This window comes from Triticum urartu, chromosome 4, assembly GCF_003073215.2.
Source record: "Triticum urartu cultivar G1812 chromosome 4, Tu2.1, whole genome shotgun sequence".
Taxonomy (NCBI): Eukaryota; Viridiplantae; Streptophyta; class Magnoliopsida; order Poales; family Poaceae; genus Triticum; species Triticum urartu.
In genome coordinates this window covers 468,545,264-468,558,247 of record NC_053025.1, presented here as the reverse complement: position 1 = coordinate 468,558,247, position 12,984 = coordinate 468,545,264, and positions in this window count along the sequence as shown.

Here is a 12,984-nt window from a genome sequence, read left to right as displayed (position 1 = left end):
GAACAATCATCCCCACAAATCCTGGACACATCATATTTATCTTGAAGCTTTGTCCACAACTCATGAGCATCCCGGAACGGCATGAGTTGAAATATAACTACATTGCTCAAAGCATCGAAAAGCACATTAGAAGCTTGAGCATTGAGATAAGAGTTTTTCTCATCCTCTAAAGATAATCTTTGGGGATCCTTTGGAGGAGAAACACCCATATCTACAATTCGCTCTAAATTTGGGTCCATGACCCTAAAGAGATTAAGCATGCGAATTACCCAAACATCAAAATTTGTGCCATCGAAACTAAGAGTGTCAGAGAATCCTAATCCCCTAGTCAACATCTTTACTCTCTAGGTGGTTAAGCCTAACAAAGAGAGACGAGACTCTGATACCAATTGAAAGATCGTGGATGTCGCCTAGAGGGGGGTGAATAGGCGTTTTAAAATAATTACGGTTTAGGCTAGAACAAATGCGGAATAAACCTAGCGGTTAATTTGTCAAGCACAAAACCTACAACAACTAGGCTCGCCTATGTGCACCAACAACCTATGCTAAGCAATATAAACTACTAGGTGCTAGAAAGATATAAGACAAGAAACAATATGGCTATCACAAAGTAAAGTGCATAAGTAAAGGGCTCGGGTAAGAGATAAACCGAGGCACGGAGACGACGATGTATCCCGAAGTTCACACCCTTCGGATGCTAATCTCCGTTTGGAGCGGTGTGGAGGCACAATGCTCCCCAAGAAGCCACTAGGGCCACCGTAATCTCCTCACGCCCTCGCACAATGCAAGATGCCGTGATTCCACTAAGGGACCCTTGAGGGCGGTCACCGAACCCGTACAAATGGCAACCCTTGGGGGCGGTCACCGAACCCGTACACTTTGGCAACCCTTGGGGGCGGTCACCGGTACCCGTCAAATTGCTCGGGGCGATCTCCACAACCTAATTGGAGACCCCGACGCTTGCCCGGAGCTTTACACCACAATGATTGAGCTCCGAACACCACCAACCGTCTAGGGCGCCCAAGCACCCAAGAGGAACAAGCTCAAGGGTACCAAGCACCCAAGAGTAATAAGCTTCTCAACTTGTAACTTCCACGTATCACCGTGGAGAACTCAAACCGATGCACCAAATGCAATGGCAAGGGCACACGGAGTGCCCAAGTCCTTCTCTCTCAAATCCCACCGAAGCAACTAATGCTAGGGAGGAAAATGAGAGGAAGAACAAGAAGGAGAACACCAAGAACTCCAAGATCTAGATCCAAGGGGTTCCCCTCACATAGAGGAGAAAGTGATTGGTGGAAATGTGGATCTAGATCTCCTCTCTCTTTTCCCTCAAAAACTAGCAAGAATCCATGGAGGGATTGAGAGTTAGCAAGCTCGAAAGAAGGTCAACAATGGGGGAAGAACACGAGCTCAAGGATAAGGTTCATTGGGGAAGAAGACCCCCTTTTATAGGTGGGGAAAATCCAACCGTTATGCTCACAGCCCGCACAGAGCGGTCCGCTCCAGGAGCGATATGTGACGCCCCAAGACCGATGCTCGAGAAGACTTCCATAGGTTCCGGGTTTCTTCGTGTGTTTCATTTTTGCTTGCTCCTTTTATTTTTGCATTGCATCATGTCATCCCTTCACATGTATAAATCCTTTTGCATCTCACTTAAATAAATTGCATAGATCGTTGATCTATTTAAATCAAGGGAACTCACATGGTGGTTTCTATTTAAAACATACCCTTCCAATATTTAGGGAGCTATTATAAAGTATTCCATTAATTTGGAATTATCCGCAACCCACTTGCATGTTAAATCTTTGACCTTTCCTTCTTCCGATTTTCGACTCTCAAACTTTGTCGATAATTCTTTTACCTTTTCCGGAGCTCTACCAAAATTCCCAACATTTTTGGACCTATCGAGTACCCACTTCCTTCTCACACTCATTTGAATTAAATTCAAATGAGTTTGAATTCAAACTTCACATGTGTGCTCTTTTCTATTTTTGGCGCTGCGGCCTCGTTGCTCCCCTGTCTCTCTGTTGCGCCAGGGACTCGAGCCCTCCACTAGCAGGTCGCCCCATCACGCCTCCTTTTCCCTGCCTCTCCTGCATTTCTTTTCCTTTCCCTAGTTCGCTCTTAGTTTCTCTCTACAGGACCTGCCTTGGACGCCCAGGTCTACTGCTCCAACCAACGCCTCAGGCAGCCTTGCCATCGTCGTTGCCTAGCCAGGAGGCCACCCGATCTGGACGCCCACAGACCTCAGGCCATCTTCGGTTGCTGCCCGCTGGCCTCGTCGCTCCTCTTGTCACTGCCAAGGCGCGGCAACCAGGGAAGCTCAAGACCGCCTTCGGGGTTTCCGCCAAGTTTGTCCATTGCCAGAACGAGTCAGAGATCCATCGATGCATCTCTGTGTGGAACGTGACAAGTACAACTGGTTGCCCCAAGCAACACACCGCAAACGCCAAGTACCTCTACCGAGGGCCCCGAACGTCTACGAAATGCATAGCACTACGTGGGAGACCTCGGATTCACCAAGTTCCCACGACGACAAGTGTAACCCGTCGGATCGTCTAGTTCGACTACGACTCGTGTACGACTACGCGGGATTCCTCGGACGCCAAGTTCAACGATGTATCAAGTACCTCTACCGGTGACTCGAACATCTACGAACCGTGTACAACTACCGCCGCTGTAATTTTGACAAGAAACTTGTACCACTACCGTCGTGAGTACCTCTACCGTCGTCATGTAACCCTACTTCCACTACGAACGGCCCGAGAACGTCTACTTCCTCTACTTCGCACCAAACTCGAACCGCTCGGGAATGCTCCCTTCGAAGGTATAACCTCAAGACAACCGCCGTGGACGAATTTTGCGTGATGTATGAGTTGCACCCTATGTTTGCATCGTGTCCGAGTTGTCACTTGCTCGGTCCTCCTCTTCTGCTGCTAACTCGTGGGACACCCGGAATCCGGGAGCACCCCACCATCTTTTGCACGCATCCGCACTTTTCTCCTTTGCATCGGTATCTCAATCGAGTTACCGGAACCGGAATGCTGCCGTGGCACCGTTTTCGTTATCGTTGCCGTGGCACCCCTTTCCTTTCCGCCACGATGACAAATGCTTCATAATATGCTCATGTCAACATTTTCATAAAAAAATGCATAAACTTGCTCATGTCATCCGCATCATGATAACAACAATTAAAATGTTTAAAATTGTTGTTGCACCAAATTGCTAATGCATATGGGGATTTACCGGAATTGTTGTTCGTTGTTTCCGGCCTCATTTAAACTTGACTAGATAGGTAGTTTGACTTTGCCCCACCTCTTGCCATGTTTAACAACATTTAATATTGTTGGGTACATAAACAAGATTGAACTAAATAAGTCATGTGGTGTTTCGTCAATATGCAACTCCGTTGCATATTGAGCTCCACTTAACTTGTAGTATTGCTTGTGCACTTTTCCAGGTCATGCCTCATTAAACCGGACATGCATCATACTTGATTGTGCATCATGCCATGATTATGTGATGGTTGTTTACTATGTGGTTTGCTTCTTTCCAGGTTGCTTCTCGCGTTAGCTTCGGTTTCGTTCTGGAGTTGTGAGGATCCGTTCGACTACGTCCATTTGTCTTCTTCATGGACTCGTTCTTCTTCTTTGCGGGATCTCAGGCAAGATGACCATACCCTCGAAATCACTTCTATCTTTGCTTGCTAGTTGCTCGCTCTTTTGCTATGCCTATGCTGCGATACCTACCACTTGCTTATCATGCCTCCCATATTGTTGATCCAAGCCTCTAACCCCCCTTGTCCTAGCAAAATGTTGTTTGGCTATGTTACCGCCTTGCTCAGCCCCTCTTATAGCGTTGTTAGTTGCAGGTGAAGATTGGAGTTTGTTCCTTGTTGGAACATGGATATTTTGTTGGGATATCACAATATCTCTTATTTAATTAATGCATCTATATACTTGGTAAAGGGTGGAAGGCTCGGCCTTATGCCTGGTGTTTTGTTCCACTCTTGCCGCCCTAGTTTCCGTCATATCAGTGTTATGTTCCCGGATTTTGCATTCCTTACACGGTTGGGTTATAATGGGAACCCCTCGACAGTTCGCCTTGAATAAAACTCCTCCAGCAAGTCCCAACCTTGGTATTACCATTTGCACTAACAACCTACCACCTTCCCTTGGGTTTTGCAGACTCAAGGGTCATCTTTATTTTAACCCCCCCCCCCTCGGGCCAGTGCTTCTCTAAGTGTTGGTCCGAAACGGGCAGCCTGCGGGGCCACCTCGGGGGAAACTCGAGGGCCGGTTTTCCTCGTAGCTTGACCTATCTGAGTGTGCCCTGAGAACGAGATATGTGCAGCTCCTATCGGGATTTGTCGGCACATTCGGGCGGCTTTGCTGGACTTGTTTTACCATTGTCGAGGATGTCTTGTAACCGGGATGCCGAGTCTGATCGGATTGTCTTGGGAGAAGGAATATCCTTCGTTGACCATGAGAGCTTGAGATGGGCTAAGTTGGGACACCCCTACAGGGATTGATCTTTCGAAAGCCGTGCCCGTGGTTATGGGCAGAAGGGAATTTATTAATGTCCGGTTGTAGAAAACCTAAAGTTGATCTTAATTAAAATGCACCAACCGCGTGTGTAACCATGATGGTCTCTTCTCGGCGAAGTCCGGGAAGTGAACACGGTGTTGGAGTTATGCTTGACGTAGGTTGTTCTAGGATCACTTCTTGATCTTAGTTTCTCGAACGTGCTTTGCCTTCTCTTCTCGCTCTCATTTGCGTATGTTAGCCACCAAATATGCTAGTCGCTTGTTGCAGCTCCACCTCATACCTTTTACCCTACCTATGAGCTTAAATAGTCTTGATCGCGAGGGTGTGAGATTGGTGAGTCCCCGTGACTCAGAGATACTTCCAAAGCCAGTTTGCAGGTGCCGATGATACCGTGCAGGTGATGCAACCGAGCTCAAGGAGGAGCTCGATGAAGATCTTGTCCATTGTGTTGTTTCGTTTCAGTCGATCAGTAGTGGAGCCCAATTGGGACGATCGGGGATCTGTGTAGCATTTGGGGTAGTCTTCTTTTATTTTGGTTCCAGTCGGACCTTGATTGTATCTGGATGATGTAATGCTTATTCATGTATTGTGTGAAGTGGCGATTGTAAGCCAACTATGTATCTCTTTCCCTTATGTATTACATGGGTTGTGTGAAGATTACCTCACTTGCGACATTGCTTTCAATGCGGTTATGCCTCTAAGTCGTGCTTCGACACGTGGGAGATATAGCCGCATCGAGGGCGTTACAAGTTGGTAATCAGAGCCTTCCCCGACTTAGGAGCCCCCTGCTTGATCGAATCGCTGGCGTTGTTGAGTCTAGAAATGTTTTGAGTCTTTAGGATTATATATATCGGAGAGTTAGGAATTCTTTTTACTCCTCAGTCCCTTCGTCGCTCTGGTGAGGCATCCTGACGTAGAGTTTTGACTCTTCTCTTCTCAAATTTCACTAAAAAAATTTAGGATCACGCGGGTATCTTGGAATCATGTTCTGATGGTTTTGTGACGAGAACATTGTTCTTGGTGCCTCCTCATTTAGGGGTTGTGGCAGTGTCCCGGGGAGTTGAGCTCCGAGGTGTTGTCGTCACAATTTTATCGTTGCAGTTCTGGAATACCTGAGTTTCGCCGACATCGAAAATCTCTTTTATGCAGTTGTTGGTGAGATAACCTCGACGCCACCCAGTACTGGGGCGGGAGTTCGGGAGTATTGCCATAACTTGTATAACGGATGCTTTTCGAAGGTTGAGGTAAACGATTTCCGAAGGTTTCTTGGTTATGTGTTGAAGGATGGATATAGCTGGATGTAGGATTTGCTAGTTTTGGGTGAGATATTATGCTTCCCCTATATCCCCAACACCTGATTGCATAACCGAAAAGTTTCGGGAGTTTATAAGTGGGAATTCAAGTATATCGCAGGATATCTTTCTGACAGATGTCTGATATGAAAATGGGGTTTGACGTCTAGTGGTCCGCCTATCCACGGTTGGTTTTACAGTGGTCTCGTTGTGTCTTAAAGAGTCCTTGGCTATGCCGACTTGGGGACGCTTCGTATGTCATGTGCACTGCCTTGTACATGATGGTGCTATACAATCGAGCCCGTGTAGGCCCCACCACGAAAACTTCGGACGAAATCTCTATCATATGTTTGTTCCGGCTTATTTCGCAAGCCAATCCTTTGTTTTGTTTTGAATTCTGGTATTCGAGTTGCTTCAGAGTCAAATGTTGATTCCATACCTTTTCTAAGCGGTGTTCTCATATTTCTATGTGAATACTAATCCTTCATGACAATCGAGATTGTCATGCCAATCCTTTTCAACCGGTGTGTTTCTCTTCAAGTGGATTCGATCATTTCAACATCCGCAAGACCAATTATCAGTTCTTCTCAACGATGTTTGTTTCATCCGTCTCCAAGTTGCCTTTGTTTTCCCGCCCACCCACCCTTTTGCTTCAAGGACTCGGACTTCTTAATCAACTATCCATTTTATTCATGTGAAGCCTCTTCATCTTTTTCTTTCAAATTTCGATCCGGTGATTTATCGTGCAGTTTCTAAGGAAGCTTCAAGTTCATCATTACTCGTTCTCTTTCTTCTCCGGTGGATTCAATTCAAGCTTTGTTGATCATATCCTTTTCCTCGTTCCAAATGCTTTCCCATGCCGTTGCACCCCCTGAATCATTCACCTCTCGCTATTCAATTGTTCCGGAGTGCTGAAGATATCTCGAAGATTCGTGTTTTCACTTTGCATCCGTTCAAGATATTTCGAGGTCTTACCTTATTCAAGCCAATTATTCAACCGGTGCAATCTCTCTTTTAAATCTCTTCAACAGTGTTTCTTTTGAGTGGGCCCTAACCCACAGTTCTTTTCCTAGGATCTTACCTGACTCTTCTTATTTTACCGGAGCTATCTCAAATTCTTGCAAAGTTTGACGTAAGAATGAGTTATCATCAGTCACTTGCCTTCTCCAAGATCTTTCAAATTCTTTTCATCATTGGTTCAACCTTTATAATTTTCATCCCAGAGTATCTCAACAATTCATGGTAGTGTTTCTCGTCGTCATTCTCAGACTTTGAAGATCGAAGAAGAGTTTTTCCTCCATATCTTGCTCCATTCTCTTCAAGATTCGTGATTCTATCTTGTTGCCATCCTCTCATAATTGTTTTCGATTGTAAGAATTCTTTTCACCCATTGGGAGCAATTCAGGAGTCTTTTCAGTTTGATTATCCGGAGCCCATCATCTTAGAATTATTCATTCCAGCTTTCAGCTCTTGTTCTCCAAATCTTACCGGTGCATCAATCAAGGATTCTCTAATCAGCTCGTGATCTATTCGTTATCTTGCATCTATCTCTCAAGTGTCTTGATTCGTTTTCCAATTCTTACCGGTGATTCATCTCTTTTATTCATTCATTTTAATTCTTACGGTGGTCCATTCAAGAATTCTATTTCGTTGTTTTTTCTATCAATCCATTCATTATTTCCAAATCCTACCGGTGGTTCATTAAAGACCTTCCCAAGTTGCGCTATATCTATCTTCATCCTTGCTACGAGAATAAGTGGTATGCCAAATCCGTTTGCTTGTCATCAAGTTAATTGGTGAAGGATAAGCATAATGTAATTCTTATTCTTGTGTCATTCTTATGTTAATCCCTTCTTCCGGAGTTTGTTCACGATGGTTAAATTCTCGGTTCGAGATGCTCTATCTTTTCTTCCCGGAGTTCCAAGCTCTCGCAATTATATCATCACGGAGTTCCATCTAAATCATTTGCAAGGCTTCACCTTGTGTTTTCAACTTCTCTTTCTTTTTATCATCATTTTGTTACCGGAGTTTCTTCATGGAGGTTCTACATGATGGTTCACCAAGGATTTAATCCCTTCTCGAAGTGTTCTTTGAGATTCTTTCCAGAGGAGTTCAATTATTATTCATCTTGCATCCCAAAGTCCAATTCATTCTATCTTATCTTTTGAGGTGGTGTTATGTCATTTTTGATAATTTTCCTTCGTGTTTCATGATTCACAAGTTATCAAGAATGAAATATTTTAAATCCATCAATCTCGTCATTGGAGATATCTTGGGTTATATTTCACCTAAAGCCTTCCTTAAGGATGTTGCTATTGGGGTGCTTATCAATAACTCAAGTTTCCTCCTAGTCTCGCGATGAAGGATGTTTTCATCTCTCCGTCGCTCTCAAGCAAGCAATTGTTTTCGTTTGTGGCAGGTTGTCACCTCAAGTTCTTGAGATGTTTTCCATAAGCCCACATCAACCTTATGCTTTCGTTGTTGATAATCCAACAACTCCGTTCAACCTTCTCTTTGTAAGCATGCTCTTTCGATTTTATTTGCGAGAGTTGTCATTCTTCTTCTTCGTTCTTTTCTTTCCAACCATCTAGAGTTTCCATTCCATTCTTTCTTTTCTTCCGGAGGCATTGTGATGTTTCTCTCTTCTCTCATCATCTCAAGTTGTGAAGATCATGTTCTTTTTGTGCTTATCCATTTAACCAGAGTTTCGTGTTTTCATTCAAGTTCTCTCACCTTATCAACTTTTGCCTCCTTTCTCAACCGGAGTGCCGTCTGAAATCGTTCTTACCCCTTGTGCCATTCTTTCAATAGTTCCGGAGGCAGTGTGTTGTTGATTTCATCAAGTATATTCTCATCTTATCAAGTTCTTATTCAATTCCTTTTCTTTTTAGTCGGAGTGTTGTCCAAATTATATCATTCTTTTTCCTTCTCTATCTTGTTTTAACCGGAGTGTCATTTCTATCATTCCTCTTCTAACCGTAGTCTCATCCAAGTGCTTTCGTTTGGCAAAGTTTATATTCTTTACCTTCCATGTCCAACCGGAGTGTTGTCGTAATTGATCCTTATCGTTCCTTGTACTTCTCGTCTCTACCGGAGTGCTTGCATGTACTTCTTGCCCATTGCAACCCTTTTTCGTATGTCTTTCAACCTACAAGGTTCTTGTAATTTTCCTTGTTCCTCTTTTCTAACGGAGTGTTTTCAACTTTGTTCATCTCCGTTGTATCCTTTATTTCAAGTTGTTCAACCTCTCAAGGTTCTTTGGTTTCACTCGTTTGTCAAAGAAGCAACTTAGTTTTACCTCTTATTTTCCTCTTTCGTTTTCTCTCCGGTGTCATTATAGATCTCGGGACGAGATCCTCTCGTAGTGGTGGAGTGTTGTGACGCCCCAAGACCGATGCTCGAGAAGACTTCCATAGGTTCCGGGTTTCTCCGTGTGTTTCATTTTTGCTTGCTCCTTTTATTTTTGCATTGCATCATGTCATCATGTCATCATGTCATAAATCTTTTGCATCTCACTTAAATAAATTGCATAGATCATTGATCTATTTAAATCGAGGGAACTCACATGGTGGTTTCTCTTTAAAACATACCCTTCCAATATTTAGGGAGCTACTATAAAGTATTCCATTAATTTGGAATTATCCGCAACCCACTTGCATGTTAAATCTTTGACCTTTCCTTCTTCCGATTTTCGACTCTCAAACTTTGTCGATAATTCTTTTACCTTTTCTAGAGCTCTACCAAAATTCCCAACATTTTTGGACCTATCGAATACCCACTTCCTTCTCACACTCATTTGAATTAAATTCAAATGAGTTTGAATTCAAACTTCACATGTGTGCTCTTTTCTATTTTTGGAAGATGCACATTTTTGTAAGCTCAAGAAAATTACCCTCTTGCCCAAATTCTTTCTCCAACCCTTTATTTCTCCCATTTTATTTCTGTGCTATTTACTGTTTTGGTAAATAAAAGAGGAGTGAGAGTTTAGAGAAAGAGGCACAGCTGGCCACTTGGATCTCCCAACCAGGCCGGTCCATTTGCTCCTGGAGGCCCACACCCCTCTTAACCCTAGCCTCCTCCCGATCCCCTCGCTCTCTCCCTGATGCCCCCTCCAGCGCCGCCAGGGGCCCCGATCCCCATCACTCCCTCGCTCGACCTCCTCCTTCCCTCTCTCTCTCTCATGCCGACCCCCATCTCTCCCTCTACAGCGCACCCCCCATGGTGCCGTCACCCCGCGCCAAGTCTTCGCGTGCGCCGGAGCCCTGTGCAGCGCCTGGAGCCTTCCGCCATCGCCGGCACCCTGCAGCTCACGTCGTCCCGTTCGCAGGCCCGGCGAGCCGGACCTCTCCGTCGACCTCGCCTCCACCTCCGTCCCCATGGTGCTGCGGCCTCGTCGCTCCCCTGTCTCTCTATTGCGCCAGGGACTCGAGCCCTCCACTAGCAGGTCGCCCCATCACGCCTCCTTTTCCCTGCCTCTCCTGCATTTCTTTTCCTTTCCCTGGTTCGCTCTTAGTTTCTCTCTACATAGACCTGCCTTGGACGCCCAGGTCTACTGCTCCAACCCACGCCTCAGGCAGCCTTGCCGTCCGTTGCCTAGCCAGGAGGCCACCCGATCTGGACGCGCACAGACCTCAGGCCATCTTCGGTTGCTGCCCGCTGGCCTCGTCGCTCCTCTTGTCACTGCCAAGGTGCGGCAACCAGGGAAGCTCAAGACCGCCTTTGGGGTTTTCGCCAAGTTTCGTCCATCGCCAGAACGAGTCGGAGATCCATCGATGCATCTCCATGTGGAACCTGACAAGTACAACTGGTTTCCCAAGCAACACACCGCAAACGCCAAGTACCTCTACTGAAGGCCCCGAACGTCTATGCGAAATGAGTACCAACTACGTGGGAGACCTCGGATTCACCAAGTTCCCACGACGACAAGTGTAACCCGTCGGATCGTCTAGTTCGACTACGACTCGGGTACGACTATGCGGGATTCCTCGGACGCCAAGTTCAACGATGTATCAAGTACCTCTACCGGTGACTCGAACATCTACGAACCGTGTACAACTACCGCCGCTGTAATTTTGACAAGAAACTTGTACCACTACCGTCGCGAGTACCTCTACCATCGTCATGTACCCCTACTTCCACTACGAACGGCCCGAAGAACGTCTACTTCCTCTACTTCGCACCAAACTCGAACCGCTCGAGAATGCTCCCTTCGAAGGTATAACCTCGAGCACGACCGCCGTGGACGAATGTTGCATGATGTATGAGTTGCACCCTATGTTTGCACCGTGTCCGAGTTGTCACTTGCTCGGTCCTCCTCTTCTGCCTGCTAACTCGTGGGACACCCGGAATCCGGGAGCGCACCCCACCATCTTTTGCATGCATCCGCACTTTTACTCCTTTACGCATCGGTATCTCAATCGAGTTACCGGAACCGGAACGCCGTGGCATCCGTTTTCGTTATCGTTGCCGTGGCACCCCTTTCCTTTCCGCCACGATGACAAATGCTTCATAATATGCTCATGTCAACATTTTCATAAAAAAATTGCATAAACTTTTTCATGTCATCCGCATCATGATAACAACAATTAAAAATTTTAAAATTGTTGTTGCACCAAATTGCTAATGCATATGGAGGATTTACCGGAATTGTTGTTCGTTGTTTCCGGCTTCATTTAACTTGACTAGATATGTAGTTTGACTTTACCCCACCTCTTGCCATGTTTAACAACATTTAATATTGTTGGGTACATAAACAAGATTGAACTAAATAAGTCATGTGGTGTTTCGTCAATATCCAACTCCGTTGCATATTAACTCCACTTAACTTGTAGTATTGCTTATTGCACATTTGCCAGGTCATGCCTCATTAAACCGGACATGCATCATACTTTATTGTGCATCATGCCATGATTATGTGATGGTTGTTTACTATGTTGTTGCTTCTTTCCGAGGTTGCTTCTCGCGTTAGCTTCGGTTTCATTCCGAGTTGTGAGGATCTGTCGACTACGTCCGATTTGTCTTCTTCATGGACTCATTCTTCTTCTTTGCGGGATCTCAGGCAAGATGACCATACCCTCGAAATCACTTCTATCTTTGCTTGCTAGTTGCTCGCTCTTTTGCTATGCCTATGTTGCGATACCTACCACTTGCTTATCAAGCCTCCCATATTGTGTGAGCCAAGCCTCTAACCCACCTTGTCCTAGCAAAACCTTGTTTGGCTATGTTACCGCTTTGCGCAGCCCCTCTTATAGCATTGTTAGTTGCAGGTGAAGATTGGAGTTTGTTCCTTGTTGGAACATGGATATTTTGTTGGGATATCACAATATCTCTTATTTAATTAATGCATCTATATACTTGGTAAAGGGTGGAAGGCTTGGCCTTATGCCTGGTGTTTTGTTCCACTCTTGCCGCTCTAGTTTCCGTCATATCGATTGTTATGTTCTCGGATTTTGCATTCCTTACACGATTTGGGCTTATAATGGGAACCCCTTGACAGTTCGCCTTGAATAAAACTCCTCCAGCAAGGCCCAACCTTGGTTTTACCATTTGCACTAACAACCTACCAACCTTCACTTGGGTTCTGCAGACTCAAGGGTCATCTTTATTTTAACCCCCCCGGGCCAATTCTTCTCTAAGTGTTGGTCCGAAACGGGCAGCCTGCGGGGCCACCTCGGGGGAAACTCGAGGGCCGGTTTTCCTCGTAGCTTGACCTATCTGAGTGTGCCCTGAGAACGAGATATGTGCAGCTCCTATCGGGATTTGTCGGCACATTCGGGCGGCTTTGCTGGACTTGTTTTACCATTGTCGAGGATGTCTTGTAACCGGGATGCCGAGTCTGATCGGATTGTCTTGGGAGAAGGAATATCCTTCGTTGACCATGAGAGCTTGAGATGGGCTAAGTTGGGACACCCCTACAGGGATTGATCTTTCGAAAGCCGTGCCCGTGGTTATGGGCAGAAGGGAATTTATTAATGTCCGGTTGTAGAAAACCTAAAGTTGATCTTAATTAAAATGCACCAACCGCGTGTGTAACCATGATGGTCTCTTCTCGGCGAAGTCCGGGAAGTGAACACGGTGTTGGAGTTATGCTTGACGTAGGTTGTTCTAGGATCACTTCTTGATCTTAGTTTCTCGAACGTGCT